The sequence below is a fragment of the Periplaneta americana genome, chromosome 9 (assembly GCF_040183065.1).
Source record: "Periplaneta americana isolate PAMFEO1 chromosome 9, P.americana_PAMFEO1_priV1, whole genome shotgun sequence".
NCBI classification, from domain to species: Eukaryota; Metazoa; Arthropoda; class Insecta; order Blattodea; family Blattidae; genus Periplaneta; species Periplaneta americana.
This window is the reverse complement of record NC_091125.1, coordinates 71,002,389-71,021,597: the sequence shown is the minus strand read 5'-3', so window position 1 is coordinate 71,021,597 and position 19,209 is coordinate 71,002,389. Positions and strand designations below refer to the sequence as shown.

Here is a 19,209-nt window from a genome sequence, read left to right as displayed (position 1 = left end):
CTCCGGTCGGATTTGAAAGCGCGATCCAATGTTAACTAAATTAAGGGGATGAGGAGTTGAAAAATTTTGCGTGCACGTTTTTATAAGTATACTTACTTACTTACTTACGGGCTTTTAAGGAACCCGGAGGTCCATTGCCGCCCTCACATACGCCCGCCATTGGTCCCTATCCTGAGCAAGATTAATCCAGTCTCTATCATCATATCCCACCTCCCTCAAATACATTTTAATATTATCTTCCCATCTACGTCTCGGCCTCCCCAAAGGTCTTTTACCCTCCGGCTTCCCAACTAACACTCTATATGCACTTCTGAATTCGCCCATTTTATAAGTAAGTATAGTTATCGTAAAGGATGAAGAAAAGTAAAAACACCCCCCGTTATAAGCCATGGAGGTCCGCAGGTTAGCGACAGGTTAAAGCCCAAATCATTTCTAAGTAATCGGCTTTAATAACAGTAAGGATGGCAGTCCTACGTGCTTGCCACCTTTACTCCCAGTGAAATATCCATAGTACTGATTTCTGTTAGAGACTGACGTGAGTGAACTCAGAGCATTATTACGACCGGGAGGTTTAGATCAATGGATAAACTCTATGATGCCATCGGACCTTCCGGCTTTGCAGCTCAACCCTTAACCCTTAAATTGACAAAGTATCCTATAGGATAGGTTGATAGGCTGTATGCTGTAATTTTAATAGAACAATAGAAAAAATTGGTAGGAAAATTAAAATTTCACAATACTAAAAATTAAATTAAATTATTAACTGCTTCCCATTGGAGGTAGCCCAGAAGGACTCAGTATACTCTCCTACATGAAATTCACAATATTAAATGTTTACATTTTTTTTTGGTAACTCTATAGCATCTATTAGATGCTTTATGGTTGTGCCAACAGATACATAAATTTTGTTGACAGAAAATTAGAATAAACATATGCTATATGAATAAAAAGTGAAGAAAAAAAATTAAACAGAGTGAATATGAATATGTACAACATATAAAATATGGACATTGCAAAATAAAGTGGTAAACATTAAGAATTTTATTGTAGATATTTCACTTCCTATTAAAAATGTTTGGTTAATAAATGAAATTTGATAGTTGTTTTCTTTACAGTCCGGCAAGGTTTACTAAATTAGTGTGAGAAATAAAGTTTTGTCAATTTAAGGGTTAACTATGATGCTATGGTTACCGCTGATCGTTCGTCCCAAATATAATTGAAGATTTGAAGTAAATAAGGATCTAAGTATCATTTTTTTTAATTTACAATTTAAATGTAATAGAATATCTGAGGTTCTCTATAATAAAATACAAATAAATCGAAGAATTAAAGGAACAAAATCTCATCTAAATAAGAGGACTCGGGGAAGGACGCCAGAATACTTGTAGCATTACCGCGCTGAATGGCGATACCAATGCACTGACGTAGATATTGACTGCTTCGAGGGTCCCCAGAAAGCTGCACTAAACTTCTGCCTATGGTGGAGATGAGAGCTTTGGCTTCACTACACCATGATCCAAACGTTTCAACCGCAAAAGGGATAAAAATATAATTATCTGCAAGATGTTTCTGCTGCAGATCCTGGTGTCTTAGAGGTTGAAGACAAATGAGAAGGGGCCAGTGTATCCACACATGTGGAATCCCAAATTAAGGATTTGCCTACACGCCACGGGACTAGAGTCAGGCCATCGGGTCTCTTGCCGTCTGAACGGCTGATCCCGGAAGGTTCTAAGATGGAGGAACCCCTGAGGATGTTAATGCTCTTTTAATGATGTCATTGAGCGATGAATGACGAGAGAGACGCCCCTTACTCATGACACAACTTAAGGCATGGTGGTCATAAGAATCTACAATATTGCCACAGATACATTTATGAATGTGACAGATTTTGCAACCGAGGCGTAAAGCCACGGAAACTTTAAAGGATGTGGGATCCATAAGAGTACCGATGTTAGGGGAAGGGAAAATGATTCACAATATACGTTGATGCTATTCAGAATATACTCCGAACAGGACTGAATATTAATTAGTTCGGGTTATCGACGGTGTACTCTAGTCTTGATTTCTTTCCTATTTATGTTATAGTGCTAGGTAGGTACTTATTGTTCCAATAAAAACACAATTTTCACAATTATGGCACTTAGATCCTTATTTAATTAAATTCTTCAATTCATTTTAAGTAAAATTTATGTAATGTTACAGAACTTGGAAAAAAATTTAGAAAGGATAACAGGAACTATAGTTAGAATTTTTAGGTATTTTGTTTGTTTTTAGATTTAATAAAGTAAACAAATTAAATACAGAAGGTATGTGAGTCAGATATTGTTAAAGCAAGAGACGTGACTTTAGCAACGAGATAATGAAATACAATCTTGAAATCATGAAATGAAGAGTTCTAAGCCATATGAAACATAGCCTATGTACTGTACAGTCCGCACTTCAGGAGAAGATCCGAACAAGGAATGTGAATTTTTTCCCCCACTCTTACAACCAACCCCAAAACAGAACCGACCAATGACTAAGCCTTGTTTGTCCCAGCCGGCCAATGACATCGTCCCCATCCACCTGCTCCTTCAGAGGAGCTGAGTTACTAGTTGACCCTCTCCTTTCATCCCGCAAGAACCATACTTCTCTCGCAGGTATCATCTCGTGAAATTTGTACAGTAGGTACATACATAAATTTTAATTTGTTTCTTTACTTTTATCATTTGACAATAATAATTATTTTTGTAGTGTTTTCATAATGTAGGGTCTATTATTATTTTGTTCCTAATGACTGATTTATTATTTTTGTTTGTCTTTTTTCTGTTTTATATTTTTCGGTGTCGAGGTTTTTATTTTATTAGAACCGCACACAATACAGGCATGCACTGAGGACCTTCCTATTCGTGTAGTCACCATGACACAACGCTACAACAGAGACATCACAGGGCAGCATATAACAAGGGACGAACATCCATTGCCTACTGCAACAATCAAGTACCGAACCGCTTGGATTGGAAGCGTGTACGTTAACGCTGCGTACTTCATGAAAACTTCAAAAACATCTGTAACACTTGCCGAGAAAAGGGTCCTAAAGTTTGAACGAAGTAGTTATTAGAAAATATATATTTAAAATACTAACTCACAAATCAGTGCTTTATACAAATATCCACTAAATGCAAAATGACCTTCATCGGTTATTTAACGACGCCAGAACATCCGCGACGTCATCTAGAGTAGACGAAATTTGTGATAGTGTTAAGCCTTGGTTTTTCTGAACCCACGCATGCGACGTGCGAGGTGCGAGGCCCGCCTCGCACAAATACGGACTACACGAGAGATAGTGAGTGGTTTCTATAACTGCAAGATGCGAGGTCTGCACACCTCGCAGTTATAGAAACCACTCATTATCTCGTGTAGTCCAGATTTGTGTGAGGCGGGCCTCACACGTCGCATGCATCGGTTTAGAAAAACCAAGGCTTTAGGGAGATGAGTTCGAAGGTTCGCCATGGAATTCACTTACCCAGGTAATCAGTCCAAGCGGGATTCGAACCCACTTCCGAGCGCAGTCTCCTAACCCGTAGACTATACTACGACGGTGGCCAAAATGACCTTAATTAGAGATGAAATACGCACAATGTATTTGTGAATCGTTTCATACTAGACTGCCTTACATAAGTAGGCCTAAATGAAAATCTAAAAGGCAACTCTTTGACGCTCTTGTACCTTTCATTTATTCGTCTTGGCTGTTTCAAGGATAAACCGAGAATCGTTGTCATCCTGTTGGCTTTATGTTCCATCTTGGAATTCTGTGTGTTAGCAGCCGCAATAAACACCAGATTTAATGAAGGGCTTTGTTCTGGCATTTGTGCTACTCCTGGGCTCGACAGGATTTCATACTCGCGATTAATTCGCGTGACATCATCACGCTGCTACTTCGGCGACAGGATCTGCCGCAGTTAACAAGTGACATTCAGACGCAAGGACACTACACGGATACAGGAGCATCGGCCATTAGCTTTCAAGTTTAAGAGCTACTCCACAATTGATACAAATATTATTAGCAAAACAAAACTCATAACTCTCTTATGATATCGTCATTATATTTAATTCTCATTATTTAGCATTTTACTATCAGAGTTTCATTAAATGAATAGACAGATGTACTGTATAAAATGGCAGCCTCTTGAATTCTGAGACGCTTTTTGTTTTATTTTTAAAGTTCAATATAATTCTACAAGCAAGTGGACAGCTTCAAATTCAAATACTTGGGGTGTACTACAGTATAAAATGAACTGCTGCCAGGAAGTCAAAAGGAGGATAGCAATGGCCAAGGAAGCTTTTAATAGAAGAAAGAGCATCTTCTGCGGACCTCTGGAAAAAGAAGAGACTAGTGAAGTGCTTTGTATGGAGTGTGGTATTGTATGGGGGAGAAACTTGAAATGTGGATATCGAGAAGAATGGAACGTGTGAAGTGGACAGACAGAATAAGAAATGAAGTTGTGTTGGAAAGAGTGGATGAAGAAAGAATGATGCTGAAACTGATCAGGAAGAGGAAAAGGAATTGGCTGGATCACTGGCTGAGAAGAAACTGCCTACTGAAGGATGCACTGGAATGAATGGTGAACGGAAAAAGAGTTCGGGGCAGAAGAAGATATCAGATGGTAGACGACATTATATATGGATCATATGAGGAAACAAAGAGGAAGGCAGAAAATAGGAAAGATTGGAGAAAGCTGGGTTTGCCCTTGGGCAGAACATTAAATAAATGAATGAATGAATTTATTCTACACTTAAAAAAAGTCACTGACATGAAAAAAAAATTCTGAAAAAAATTATGCAGGTTACAGTTAGGGAACAAATGCAAGTATATTATACTATACTTCGGGTCTTTGTACATACATCTTATATCATAATCATGTATGAAGTATGGTGTAGTATACTATACTATACTCTCAGGACTCAGGAGGTTATAATTTCTCATTATGCATTTTACACGGAAACTTTTAGATCCATCCTTAAAGTTATAATATGCTTAAAGGAAATACACAGAACCATTTTTATATCCAGACCGTCCTCTTCATAACGCGATGATTATATTCCACATGATTAAAAGTTCTTTCATTTATATATAGACAATTGAATTGTGAATTCTGAAGAGTGCGGTTGTATAAAAATAAACAGTGTAATCGAGATAACACACAGTTCTTCATCATACATTATTACGAAACAATTTAGTTTCTCATGGTCCACACCTGTGGAGTAACGGTTAGCATGCCTAGCCGCGAAACCAGGTGGCCCGGGTTCGATTCCCGGTCGGGGCAAGTTACCTGGTTGAGGCTTTTTTCCAGGGTTTTCCCTCAACCCAATATGAGCAAATACTGGGTAACTTTCGGTGTTGGACCCCGGACTCATTTCACCGGCATTATCACCATCTCATTCAGACGCTAAATAACCTGAGCTGTTGATAAAGCGTCGTAAAATAACCTACTAAAAAAAAAAATTCTCATGCGATCAGTTTCATTCCCGACTACGTTAAAATAGTCATATTATAAACTTTATAGACTTTGCTTTGATTCACTCATTCATAACATATTAAGAGTACAGAGGAAAAACCTGATAAATCACGTTTATTTTGATGTACCGAAGTACATATGATATTTCCATGCAGATATTCTGCTTTCTCAGATGATGAGAGAGAGATGGAACGGAGAAAAATTCTCTCCGGCGCCGGGATTTGAACCCGGGTTTTCAGCTCTCCGTGCTGATGCTTTAACCACTAAGCCACGCCGGATACAATCCCGACACCGTTGAGAATCGTCTCAGATTAAGCTCCATCTCTTGGGGTCCCTCTAGTGGCCGCCCTCTGCACTACGTCATAGATGTCTATGCACGCAGGACCGAAGTCCATACATGTGTAGAGGTGCACTCAGGTGAGTGACTGGTTGGCCAGGGTCCGACGGTATGGGCGCCGTCTTTAAATCACAAAGTGATTTATTACGCATATCATATTTATTTTGATGTACCGAAGTACATATGATATTTCCATGCAGATATTCTGCTTTCTCAGATGATGAGAGAGAGATGGAACGGAGAAAAATTCTCTCCGTTCCATCTCTCTCTCATCATCTGAGAAAGCAGAATATCTGCATGGAAATATCATATGTACTTCGGTACATCAAAATAAATATGATATGCGTAATAAATCACTTTGTGATTTAAAGACGGCGCCCATACCGTCGGACCCTGGCCAACCAGTCACTCACCTGAGTGCACCTCTACACATGTATGGACTTCGGTCCTGCGTGCATAGACATCTATGACGTAGTGCAGAGGGCGGCCACTAGAGGGACCCCAAGAGATGGAGCTTAATCTGAGACGATTCTCAACGGTGTCGGGATTGTATCCGGCGTGGCTTAGTGGTTAAAGCATCAGCACGGAGAGCTGAAAACCCGGGTTCAAATCCCGGCGCCGGAGAGAATTTTTCTCCGTTCCATCTCTCTCTCATCATCTGAGAAAGCAGAATATCTGCATGGAAATATCATATGTACTTCGGTACATCAAAATAAATATGATATGCGTAATAAATCACTTTGTGATTTAAAGACGGCGCCCATACCGTCGGACCCTGGCCAACCAGTCACTCACCTGAGTGCACCTCTACACATGTATGGACTTCGGTCCTGCGTGCATAGACATCTATGACGTAGTGCAGAGGGCGGCCACTAGAGGGACCCCAAGAGATGGAGCTTAATCTGAGACGATTCTCAACGGTGTCGGGATTGTATCCGGCGTGGCTTAGTGGTTAAAGCATCAGCACGGAGAGCTGAAAACCCGGGTTCAAATCCCGGCGCCGGAGAGAATTTTTCTCCGTTCCATCTCTCTCTCATCATCTGATAAATCACGTTTTACTATTTTTACAGGACAGCAAGTTAAAAGTTTTAAGACCCAATATATTCTGTTGCCTTTATGTTATTCTTCAAATTTCTTTGGACTAATGAGGTAGTTATTCTCTACAGTTAAACTACACAGATCTACACTACCTAAGCTATTAGCCTACATGACATCTAAAGCAGAAAATCGATAATTTTAGATATGACGTTTTTCTCCTGTGTTCTTTTTTGTTTTTATGAAAAGGGATCCCAATCCTACTACCCCTATATAAATACAGTGGCTCCCTCTTAACTAAGAGTAGTGGATAACTGAATAGCCTGAAAATTTTTGAAGTTGAAATGCATATTCCCAAACAAAAATAGATATAATTCTTCATATAATAATTGATTTCTTCCAAACGGTGCTGTCTGAATATTTCTATGCGAGGTTTCTAATTTTATTTATCTCATTTTCTGCAAGAAATGAAATAAAAAATTTGTTAGGATAGATTTTGAGTTCATCAGAATTTTGTGTTTCTGTTTCATATAAATACCTGTTAAGTTTTTACTGAAATTTCGTATAACGAGAGAGTAAGTAATGAGTGTTGAAATACGTAAACACTTCTTGTGATGTAGTTATGCGTTTTATAACAGTGAAGTTCATTTATGAGGTTGCGAGTGAGATTAATCTTCATAATTTGCTTGAATTATCATTTAAAATACATACGCAAATGAAATCATTTATTAAGCACCAAAATAACGAAATAAAATTCTACTTTTTTTTATTGCACATCAGAAGCATTCTTTATATTCCTAAAAGGTATATTTATTTCGTTTATAAATTGTGTGTTTTAACTACATTATCTCAACACTTTAGTTGCTGGACTTATGCTCTTTATGCATATCATCGCTTCAATTACAACATTATGTATATATGTCCAAAAGTTGTGTCCCAATATTGAGATATTTCTGGAATGTTAATTTCTTCAGTGTCAGTAAACAAAGTAGGGTACCATGAAATTTGGACGAGTCAAAGGAAAAATATAGATGAAAGTAAATATCGTTTAATCGTTTTAAGAAATCGAATCGTATTTCATTAGCTAACACTGATATCATGCATTGTCTGGTATGCTTATTGGTATAGATAGAATTTGTCAAATGTATGCATGAACAATTATATTTTCGGAGTTAACGTTTACTAATACGAAATTTTCCGTTTGATTTTATTCGTATAAAATGTGAATAATTTAATAAAATGTTCTGTCATAGTTGTTTCAGATAACATCATAGGTGGTAGATGAATTATGCTGAGGAGTGTACACGAATATTATAAATAAGTTAGGAACATAGTGGAAAATAATTTTCTGCGTTTCTTATATTCAAATTTCCAAGTTCTCATTTTTTAAATACTATAGTTCGTAAGTTTCAATATTATTATTTCATCCTTGTTTAAAATACACCCCGTCACTATTAATGAGTGCCGCCAGGGTGGTCTAGTGGCTAGAGCGCTGAATCCCTGGTGTACCCCCGATTTATAACTCGTGCTGGCCAAGGCCGTAGTGCAAGTAACACAAGGATTTTCTTTGGGAGCTAGGATTCCCCTGTGGCATCCAGACAATCTTCCATCATCATCATCATCATTATCATCATCATCATCATCATCATCATCATCATCATCATAATCTCACTACGAGTTTAGCGTAGATCAGATTCCTCATGCGTGAATGACTAACAGTCAAGTTCCCGCCATTAGGTTAAAAAAATTAATGACTGTGTAAAAACAAATGCATAATATTATATATTAAATTAGCTCTCCTAACACGCTCTTCATGTTATCATAAACCTGAACTGAATATCTGCTTCAGATAAAGAAACATGTTACTAGTTATTCTAGCACATTAGAGTTCGGGAACTAGTTTGCGAGTTCAGATCTGAACTACATGTTTCTTCAAACCATAACTTTTGTGGTAGGTGAAATAAGAGCATGACTCAGCGTACAACTATAAATGTTAAAATCGTGACATCTTCAAATAAAGAACGATGTTTACTAAGGCCACTTTTTCGATAAATTAAACAGCATAATAATATCCACTTAGAGCGGAATGGCTAAGGCAAATGTTACTCCATAACTGTTACATCCGGGAAAGTTAAATATGACAAGTTCGAGTAAGTTTGAGGAGAATCCCACAACGAAATACTGACAGTTCTTCTTTCAAGGATTACTTCTTTATTTAAGTTATGTGTTTAAATAGAAGTTATGATTGCATATGTTCTTCAGCGTCGGTTTAGTTACGGAACAATAAATATATCACTGAACGGGTATACGCATACAATTTTACCATTTTCTTTTCTTTTTTTTTTTCTTTTTTAAGTTCTGTTCTGCAACTGTCTCGTCGTCCTCGTCCTCACCATCACCACCACTATAACCGGTTTGCTGGATGAGCCATCCTAGGATCTGTTCCTTCTACATAATTACGTTGGGGTCGGCCCTAATATCAGTGACTCTTAAATGTATAATATTAAAGCTGTTTAGATAATTATCTTAGTCTGCCGGCTTTTGTTTGAAAAGAGTGACATTATAAATCGCTCATATTGAAAACAAGGTAATTTCTCAGCAGTTGCAATAGTATTACTTCTAACTACTCAGTTCTCTTTCTAAATATTTAATTCTTTAAGAATGTTGCACCTCTGGTTGAGGTTCTGGCTATACATCTCACTTGACGATGTGACGATATCCGTTTCTTCTGCTCTTCCATCCTCTGAGATTCCGCCAGCAAGGCGTAGAGAATCGTTCTTATCGCCGAACTTTTGATCTCCAAAATCTAATTAGATACTAATGAGTTAACATCTCTCACTAATAGAAGATTGGTTTGGTTGTTTCTCTTTATCGAGAATTGAGGCCTAAAAGTGTTTCTCAGACTGTGATACTTAAGGAGACATGTCATGATGTGATATAAACTACGAGAATAACACAGACGATACAGCCAAGTCGAAATTCTCATCTTCCCGAATACAAAGCAAGAACGCCACCCAGCGGTTAACTCTTTCGATGTGTCGGAAACTGTTTGTTGCACTTGAGATATCAACTTATGTTTTATTCTGCTAGTGGTAAAGCAAAACTCACCTTGTTTCTCCTTTGAGTCAGTTGAAGATTAGCCTACATTAGTGAACTGCATTTGGAAGAGAGAAAGAGTATTTTATGACAATGTGTCAATTAAATTAATACCCCTTTCAAATCTATCCCCATTAAATAAATAATGGTGGACTTAGCCGTAGCTCAGTCATATAGCTAATGGCTATTTACCAAATCGATTGGGATTTGTGTAGGTACCGGTACGTTTTGTCAGACTTCTTTATCTTTTTATTGGTACTCTTCATTCCACCCCTGCCTCATTATGCTTCACTATTATCTCACGATTTTCTATAGCCTATTTAGTTTAAGAGTGCCATTAAACAAATAATTACATATCTGTGCCGCGTCTATGGCAGCAGTGATAGCGTACTGGCCTTCCAGCCAGTCGGCCCGGGTTCGATTGCCGGCCAGGTCTGGGTGAAATTTGTAGTGGACCAAACAGACGTTGCAGAGGGTTTTTCTTGGGATACTCCCGTTTCCCTCTTTCATTCCATCAACACGCTCACGTCCTCTCATTTCATCTATCATCTGTAATAGTAAAAATAGGCTGGGTTGATGTCTGGGAATAGTACAAGTTTTAGGTGCTGTTTTGGGTTCTAAGAGCTTGGGGTTTCGGGCTCGTCAGTAGCCGATGGAACGCTATCTGCAGGGACTAGAAAGAACGGTAGGCCTGTCATCGTCGGATTCACGAATGCCATCCATGCCATCCGTCGGACTTAGACAATCCATCCCGGATCCAGCCCTCGTAAAATCAATCAATCAATCAATTACATGTCTATACTATATCATCGTAAATCTGCACTAGTAGATAGTGAACATGGTCGACCGCTAACATCGTCGATCCTTCGAAACTGCTTCGTGAACATTGAGATCTGTAAGTACTCAATACTATTGATCTCAACTGATCGGGACAACTCTGCGGTTTCTAAGGAAGCATAAAAACAAATGAGCGGTGTGGTCTGCGGTTTTGGTGGTCGAAACGGCTCCAGAAGTTCCCTGTCAGTGGCGTGCGCCTCGACCAAGTTTCGTGGATTTTAAATACGATTAGAGACGGGCGCGCCCCCATTCCAGCGCCATGGCGTCAGCAGAAGAGGAGGGTGCACGGAGACCAGCGAGAACTAATGGTGGAGGGGGATTGCATTCGTTTTTCTATCTGTTAGCGACTCATACCAAAGAGACTGATGTAAATACATGTGATGCAAGAGAGTCGAGCGCAAGTTCCCTGCTTAACTCGGCGCTGTGCCCAATAGTTCTCTGTCGGTCTGACATCCGTGAAAGGCCTAGCTGTAACTGAGTTGGCTTCTCACTAACGGAAATATATTTAGCTCAAGCAGATAACCCTGTCCCTATTCAAATGACATGACCAGTCACGGCTCAGTCCAGTGATGTCAGAGGAGGGAAATTTCCCACATTCTGGGGAAAAATTGATGCCTTGGGAGGGGGGGAATGGGAAAATCATCATCAAAAAGGGAATTTTTAGCATTCCTGGCAACTTTTTCAGTTTCATTTAGAATTATTTTATTCATAGAATTAATACGAATATTAAATATTGTGCGATTTTTTCGAACATTTGTTGGAGAGAATTGGTTCGAGGAGGAAGAAACAGCAGTGAAAGAGTAAGGGAGAGGAAAATCTTCTAGTGTCGAGCTTGAGTTAGTGTCCTGCAATGTTCGAACATGAGAGAGGCAACCAAGACATTAAAAACTTCGTCTTATTTCACATGAAAAACTAATCACAAGATATGTGCTAAACTTCTTAAGCGATTAAAACATGAGTGAAGAGCAGCGAATATTTTTATAACAGAGTGGAACAAACACGACAGGCCTCCTCCTGCAGAGCGAACATCGGCGATTTCGAACTTCGTCACACTCGACAAACTTGAACCGAACATAGCGCCTGTAACGCACGACGCTAGCTTGAGTCATGACAATATCTGGTTTTTCATTGGTCTTTCGTTCTGTTGTACTGTGACTTGAGTTGGATATTGAGCGAATTACCGAACTCACATTTACAGAATGTTGCATCACTTTTCACATAGCGATTCATGGCACAGTCATTAGAGCCAGGTAGTCCAGTGATCTTCATTTTATCTATCGGTAATGAAATTAAGTGAAGGTTTAAATGACGTCGTAATTATGTCGACAGTGAAGTAATAGATATCACAAGTAGAGGGAAATTTTACTCGTGAAAGGAAAATTTTGACCCCATCACGGGGGAATTGTAGAAACAGAATTTGACAGCACTAGCTCAGTCAGCTTGCACTTTCTCGGGCTTCGATTCCATGTACCCTTATTCTATTGTCATTCTCATTCCGCCATAGCTTCGTTATCATCATATCTTCATTTCACCGACTATGCTACTTGTGATTTAAATTGTGTGTGTATCCAATGGCAGAACTGTGACCTATTTTCTAGTTGTATACCACTTCGGCGGGTCATGCTGTACATTATGTATATCTGTGGAGAGTTATGTCGTGTACTAGGGTGAGTGTATGTGTAAGTGTAGTGTCTGGAATGAGTGATAATGATGAAGATGAAGGGAGAAGGGGAACCCGGGACATTACTAAAAATGATAATCATTCTTATATTCGTGTATTAGATCCAATAGCTTGTTGCTAACATGGATTAGATCCAATGGTCTGTTCCGATCCTAATCGAAATTCGTCACTTCATCATTTCCTGAGTTTTAAAATGAGTTCTTGTACTTCAGATTTATAATCCATTTCTATTTTTTGTAGTTGTGTTCTTTACATTCATGTTATGTATTCTTTCTAATTGAATGTGTAATTAAACCACTTGTGTGAACAATATACAAAATACGATCAAGGTCTACGCATTTTATAAAGAGCAGGAAAAGTATAACGTCATCACTATGTTGGGCAAACAATGGAGTTTTCTATTTCTTACTTTTTGCATTTCCATAGTTACCGTTTTGTTGATTAAAACATTAATGATTTTACTAATTCCGCTAGAAAAAATTTGAAATTTGAAGCCATCAGTCTATCATTAGTAATTAATGTTAAGATACAGCTGATCCATTGCTATTATGAAAGCAATAATGGTCTATCTCAAGGTCTGACGAAATTTAGAACACTTAACAATTTGAGAAGATCCATGTTCTATTCGTAATTACGGGGATTTCATCTGTAAATTAGAGAAAACTGGTTCTCTTGCTGATAAGAATAATAATCTGGAAGACCAAAGGTAATCAGTGATATCACTACTGCTTTGGTGCTTCATACAAGTTATTAAATAAGTATAAATTATTATTATTATTATTATTATTATTGTTATTATTATTATTGTTATTATTATTATTATTATTATTATTATTATTATTATTATTATTATTATTATTATTATGGAATTAGTATTAGTCAGGTGTCCAGGCATCTGCAATGAGTTATATTACAGTTTTGAGAATTCTAAGAAAACGTACAATATTTAGTCTGTGCCCGTATAAACTCAAACCGACGTTCGCACTCAAAGAAAGTGACAAGAAGAAATATATTTATTCTGTTTTATTTGTGCTAGCAAGGATTCAACTTTATAATCATTGACTGGACAAAGTTTGTGCACAGTCGAAGCACACTTCTTTCTTAATGGTGGAGTTAACATACGTAATTACAGAATTTGCTCTGAAATTGACCCCCAAACTTTAATTCAATAAGGTCTTTATAATTTGGAAGTCACTGTATGGTGTGGCTTCATTTCGCAAATCATCATTGGTCCATATTTCTTCGAAGAAGATAACAATGGAATAACAGAGACTGTCACAGTAACGGGGAGCGCTACTACACTATGCTATAGAACTTCGTCATCCCTAGATAGATGAATCACGACCTGGAAAACATAATCACCATGCAAGATGGGTCACCGCCCCACATCTACACCCCTGCAAAACATTGAATTACATAGATAGATATGGCCTCCACGATTTCTAGATCTCAATCCGGTCGACATTTTGTTGTGGAATTACCTTAAAGAACGAGTTTTTATGTCACACCCAACAACTCTACAGCAATTGAACGATGGTATCTCTCAAGAATTTGGGAATATTCTAAAACATTGCTAAATGCTGTGCTTGGTGTCGCAGAAAGAATAGTGTTTGTTGAACAAGAGAACGGCGGTCATATTCCCTATGCTTTGTAAAAACCAAAACAAACCCTATTAGTTGCCTAACACAGAGATTTTTTTTCTACATCGAATATTATATTTATAACACTTTAAAATTTGAAATGACTTTTGAATGACCTTTATTGTGAAGTGATATAATTTGAGTTCCGTAAAAATGGTATGGAGTGCTTACATTCTTATATAGAATGAACTAAGAGTGGAATGTGGCACAAACCCACAAGCATTTAGGCCACTCATATGCACCCATTTTGTTATTTCCAAATTTTCACATAGGCAATAGCTGAAGAAAGTTTCATTGAATCCTCTAATTTAAGGATAGGCTTCTTTTAAAGTGCCGTAAATCTGTGACACTGGCCTCCGATTCTTTATCTTCCTTCTGAAGGAAGTCTTGTTATGGATTTTTATCGCCTTTAAGAATCCATTGCCCTCAGCCGAGTTCGAATTCTTGAACTGTGGACTTAATAGCAAGCATGGTAACTACTAGACCACGGTGGACGACTAATAGTCTTTGTAATTTAAATTTAATAAGTTTGCATGCATTTACGGGATATTTTTCTTGTAAACTGTATCTGTAAATAATACTGTACTAAATTGTAAACAACCACTAGTAAGAACTGAGGAACTTACGCATTGTTCCTATGTGTTCACGTGATATTTTAGGACGAAAATTACTCATTACTTTACACATTATTAAACATAGGCCTAAATAGTTTTTTCTCTTATTTCTTACAGCGCGAATTCTTGATATGTTATACCGTGATATTGCTGTATATGGAAGTACATAGTAAAGATGAATTATTATCACGTCTTAAGCGAGGTGTTGGTTCGAAGTAAAGGGAAGTGACTGGATATAATTTTAATGAATCAGAAAGGATTCGTGCAATGACTCATATCACAGGAGAAGACTGTAAGTATTCGTGATTATGTTTTCCCAGGCAAAGAAATAAAATAGAGGAGGAATCTGAAAGGGGCAATTTGTCATGATTTTTCTTATAGTTATGTTGCTTCAGAGTTATTAGCAATTAACTGATTATCTTGTAATAATATTGTTTCACTGTAAGTCTATACGTTTTAGTTCCATGACGGCTTTGATTAAAACATACGGGGTGACAGAGACTGTTTCACTACTACACATTCTGACGTATACACTTTTCATTGTCTGAATCATAACAGAGAGTTATATTTCACTTTTCAGTAATAATGGGTTCAGAATAAATATTTACTGAACAACTTTCGAAATACTTGATTTTTTAAATCATTTTCTAAGAACATTTTGGTCTTGGTCTTGGTTCTTTAAGACACTGGTACATGGTCGATATTAGTGTCGTGCAATACAGACGCTATGTTCGGTTCAAGTTTATCAAATACGGCGAAGTTCTATATTCGCCGATGTTCGCTCTGCAGAAGAAGGCCTGTCGTGTTTGTTTCACCTCGTTATGAAAATAGTAACTGTCCTCCACTCCCACACATTAATGTTTTAACCTGTTATGGATTTCAGTACAGATCTTGTGATTAGTTTTTGATATGAAATAAGACGAAGTTTGTAATGTCTTGGTTGCCTCTGTCATGTTTGAACATTGCAGGACACTAGTCGATATGTCTACAGAATTAATGTGTTACGAGTAATGACACAATGTCATATTTTTCGGATTAATAACAATGGTCTACAATTAATGTACAGTGAAAAATATCTAACTGTGAACGATATCTAATGATTCATGATGACGTCTGTTCACTATAAGTCTGAAATTTCGGTTAAGGAAAGTTGGCTTACATAATATAAGGTTTAATTAGTTCTATTGTGTGATATATATGTTGTTTAGTCGTCCACATCTGTGGAGTAACGGTCAGCGCTTCTGGCCGCGAAACCAGGTGGCCCGGGTTCGATTCCCGGTCGGGGCAAGTTCCGGGGTTTTCCCTCAACCCAATATGAGCAAATGCTGGGTAACTTTCGGTGATGGACTCCGGACTCATTTCACCGGCATTATCACCTTCATCTCATTCAGACGCTAAATAACCAAAGCGTCGTAAAATAACCTACTAAAAAAAATGTTGTTTAGTCAATTGTCCGAAAACAGGTTTGAACCTCTTAAGTGACCCAATAAGGCATCACTCATGAGGCAGCTAAGCCAGGAGATAATGCTGTAGGGTGGCTAGTTCCTTTCCCTCTCCATTGCATACATCGCTGACCAGTTACATATTACACTAATCACACTTCAGATGCATACAAACAATTGTTCTTCCTCTGACACATACCAGAGAGCTGTACTGCCTGGTAATATGTAGATGTACATATCAGCCAGAACCTCAATCAGAGATAGTGTGTGTGTCAACAATATCTAGAGGAATAAAATGTCTAATGTCTGAACGTTTATTAAATACGTTAGTATTAAAGTTCAACGATGTGTCACAACAGAAATTCTTCCATGTCTTCAACATTCTGTGTCTACAGTCTTAACCTAAAAGCTAAGCTCTTTTAAATAGACGTTGATTTTACCACTTTCTTTGAATTGACACCATTGCCTCTACCTGTCGTTGTTTGATTTTACTGTTTTTAATATTATGATGCATTATTTGATCCCCTGGCATTAGTTGTGTCATTAAGATTTCGCTGTCTCTCTGATATTTCCTTACGTGTTCAAGTAACATTCATAATATCGAAGCATGACGGGTCACCTAACATGCTCTAGAACTTTAAGGGTGCTATTCATAGACATTTTGCAGCACGCGCTACGAGCGTACTAAGCTAGCCCCGGCTATCCACTGGTTATTAGTACAGAATTCAAATCATATCTCATCGCTAACACTGGTTTATGAATACGAAAAACGCTGATCCACCGAAAGCCCGCGCTAAAAATGTCTATGAATACGGCCCTAAGAATCTTCGACAAAATAGTACGTTGCAATCTATTTACAACAATATAGAAGACATTACAAACGTTAGATGGGCAACGTGATGAATGAGCTTCATAGGCGGAGTTATGGGGGGTGGGCGTTGCTCCTCAAACTTGTCTGAACTCTTTTTTTTTTCTATTAACGTTAGAAAATGTTGAATTCAAAAGATTTTTCTTGCTTTTTATGATTAAATTTTTGTGCTTAAATTGCCGAATTAATGTCTTCAGATCATGTGTGTGAGCTATAATACAGTATTCATTTTAAATTTCTGAATGTATAATAATTTGTGCGAGATCGTGCGTGTTTGCTTGTTTTCCGCACAGAACCAATACGTGGTAAGTGTGAAATACCACATTCAGTATTCCCAACGTAACACACATAACAATTTCCCTCTCCTTACCGCTTAAGCGCGACATTCATTTTACTGCTTTAGGCTTTTAACATATTATTTTTAGAGACATTTAACATAGTAATAATTATAAATTGGAAACTTACCACTGCAATTTCACCTGAATTGCAATGTTAATTATTGTTTTTAAATATTTGCAAAAATTAAGTAAAGTCCACGAAACTTATTGCATTCCTGATACAAGTAACATTAAGGAAGCCGTGAAAAAATCAACAAGATTCCAGATGCCGATGTTATTACTGCAATATGTTATATAAATAATATTGTTAAAATATTAAAATGAAAAATAAATCATTAGATAACCTTACCGTTTGTTTTAAATTCGCATTTATAGACTGGGGGAAAAAAAAGACAGACGTATATCACGGCCTGCTGGAGTATAGTAAACACAGAAAACATTTTATAGCAACAATGTTGAAGAAAGATATTTTGGTTTTCCGAAGTTGCCGTCATTAAACAGAAACCAACATGGAGATTTCATTGCAACTAATTAGAAATTCGTCTTTCAGGTATGTAATAAACGATCTTCGCACAAAATAATATACGATACACGAGCGGTATGTTTGTTTTCATGTTCTCGGAAATTAAAAAAGCTCAACTACGTTTCGCTTTTTCAGTCTTTTCCTCGACCATGAAAACGTCAACATACCGCTCTTGTAACGTATATTTCTATTCTATACCTCATTTGAGGAATAGAAGCACTGTAATGTTTCGTTTGTAAGAGTCTGCACGCATGTGTTAGAAGTCTGCAGGTACTTAGGCCGCCACTTGGAGAAATATGAATACAATGCAGTAAAATGAAAAGTGATCCCGATATAATGTGTAAACTTAAAGACGAGAGATTAAGTAAAATAATTAGAATTTACATTTCATATGACATCTTCAGGAAGGTAAGCTTCAGATAAAAAAGTTTCTGTTAGTACTGTTACGTAGTGTTATTGATGTATAGGCCTACATGTGTTTGTGTATGACAGAGAAAAATAGGGAAATTGTTTTAATTTTTGCCCTATTATAATTTGTAGTAGACCTACAGTTCTAGCCCTATACAACTCTGTCCGAAACATCTCGGATATGGATGTAACACTGTAAGAAATATGCCCCCCGAAAATACTTTTAATAAATGATCATTTTCCGATATAGTGTACCACGGTCAAGTTATAACGGGGGAGAAAGTAAATAATGTACCCCATAATCTTATTATATCGGGATTCTGTGGCTTTGCTTTGCCCTCCCAAGGAAACTGTTCTCTCTCCGCCTATGATGAGCTTGTCGTCTACTCCTTCGCGGCGTTCCTTTTAGGCTTGCATACATTATCTCCATGGATCTGTCAACTGGATCAAAGTCTTCACTTACATTCCCATACAAGCATAAAACATGTATTCGCTATCTCTTGGGGTACAAATGGTAAAGGGGGTAACTCACTTGATGCCTTACTGTCAAGTCATTATTACAGTATACATGCCTTCTTCAATCCTTCGATGACAACGCGCCTCCAAGCGATTGCGCTTAATGAAACAGGCAACCCTTGATAATGCTGTTAGGCATTTCAAAGTCCGTAAGAGTAATCTCTGGTTCTATGTTGTAACTAAGCGCTCTGCAGAGGTTTTTATTTGTTCTATGTTCGTCGACATAAACAATATACTGAAAGACATTATGCTTAAACTCAAATGATTCCATGGGAAGTGTAAAGCTAGTAAAACATGGCTGATATAATCTTGAAAGTGCCATCCCCGAATATTACGGGACTCAAGGATAGAATTCTTAACGCTTCTTCAGTAACAA

At 37.6% G+C, this 19,209-nt stretch overlaps 1 protein-coding gene and 3 non-coding genes across 4 annotated transcripts in view; 2 read left to right on the top strand and 2 right to left on the bottom strand.

Moving 5' to 3' along the window:
• LOC138706062 (mucin-17-like) overlaps positions 1-19,209 on the bottom strand; it is a 286,190-nt gene that overhangs the window by 203,326 nt on the left and 63,655 nt on the right. The window lies entirely within an intron of this gene.
• On the bottom strand, positions 5,705-5,776 carry TRNAS-GGA (transfer RNA serine (anticodon GGA)). The gene has a single exon. It is a non-coding gene; the product is annotated as a tRNA-Ser (tRNA).
• TRNAS-GGA (transfer RNA serine (anticodon GGA)) lies at positions 6,388-6,459 on the top strand. The gene has a single exon. It is a non-coding gene; the product is annotated as a tRNA-Ser (tRNA).
• On the top strand, positions 6,770-6,841 carry TRNAS-GGA (transfer RNA serine (anticodon GGA)). The gene has a single exon. It is a non-coding gene; the product is annotated as a tRNA-Ser (tRNA).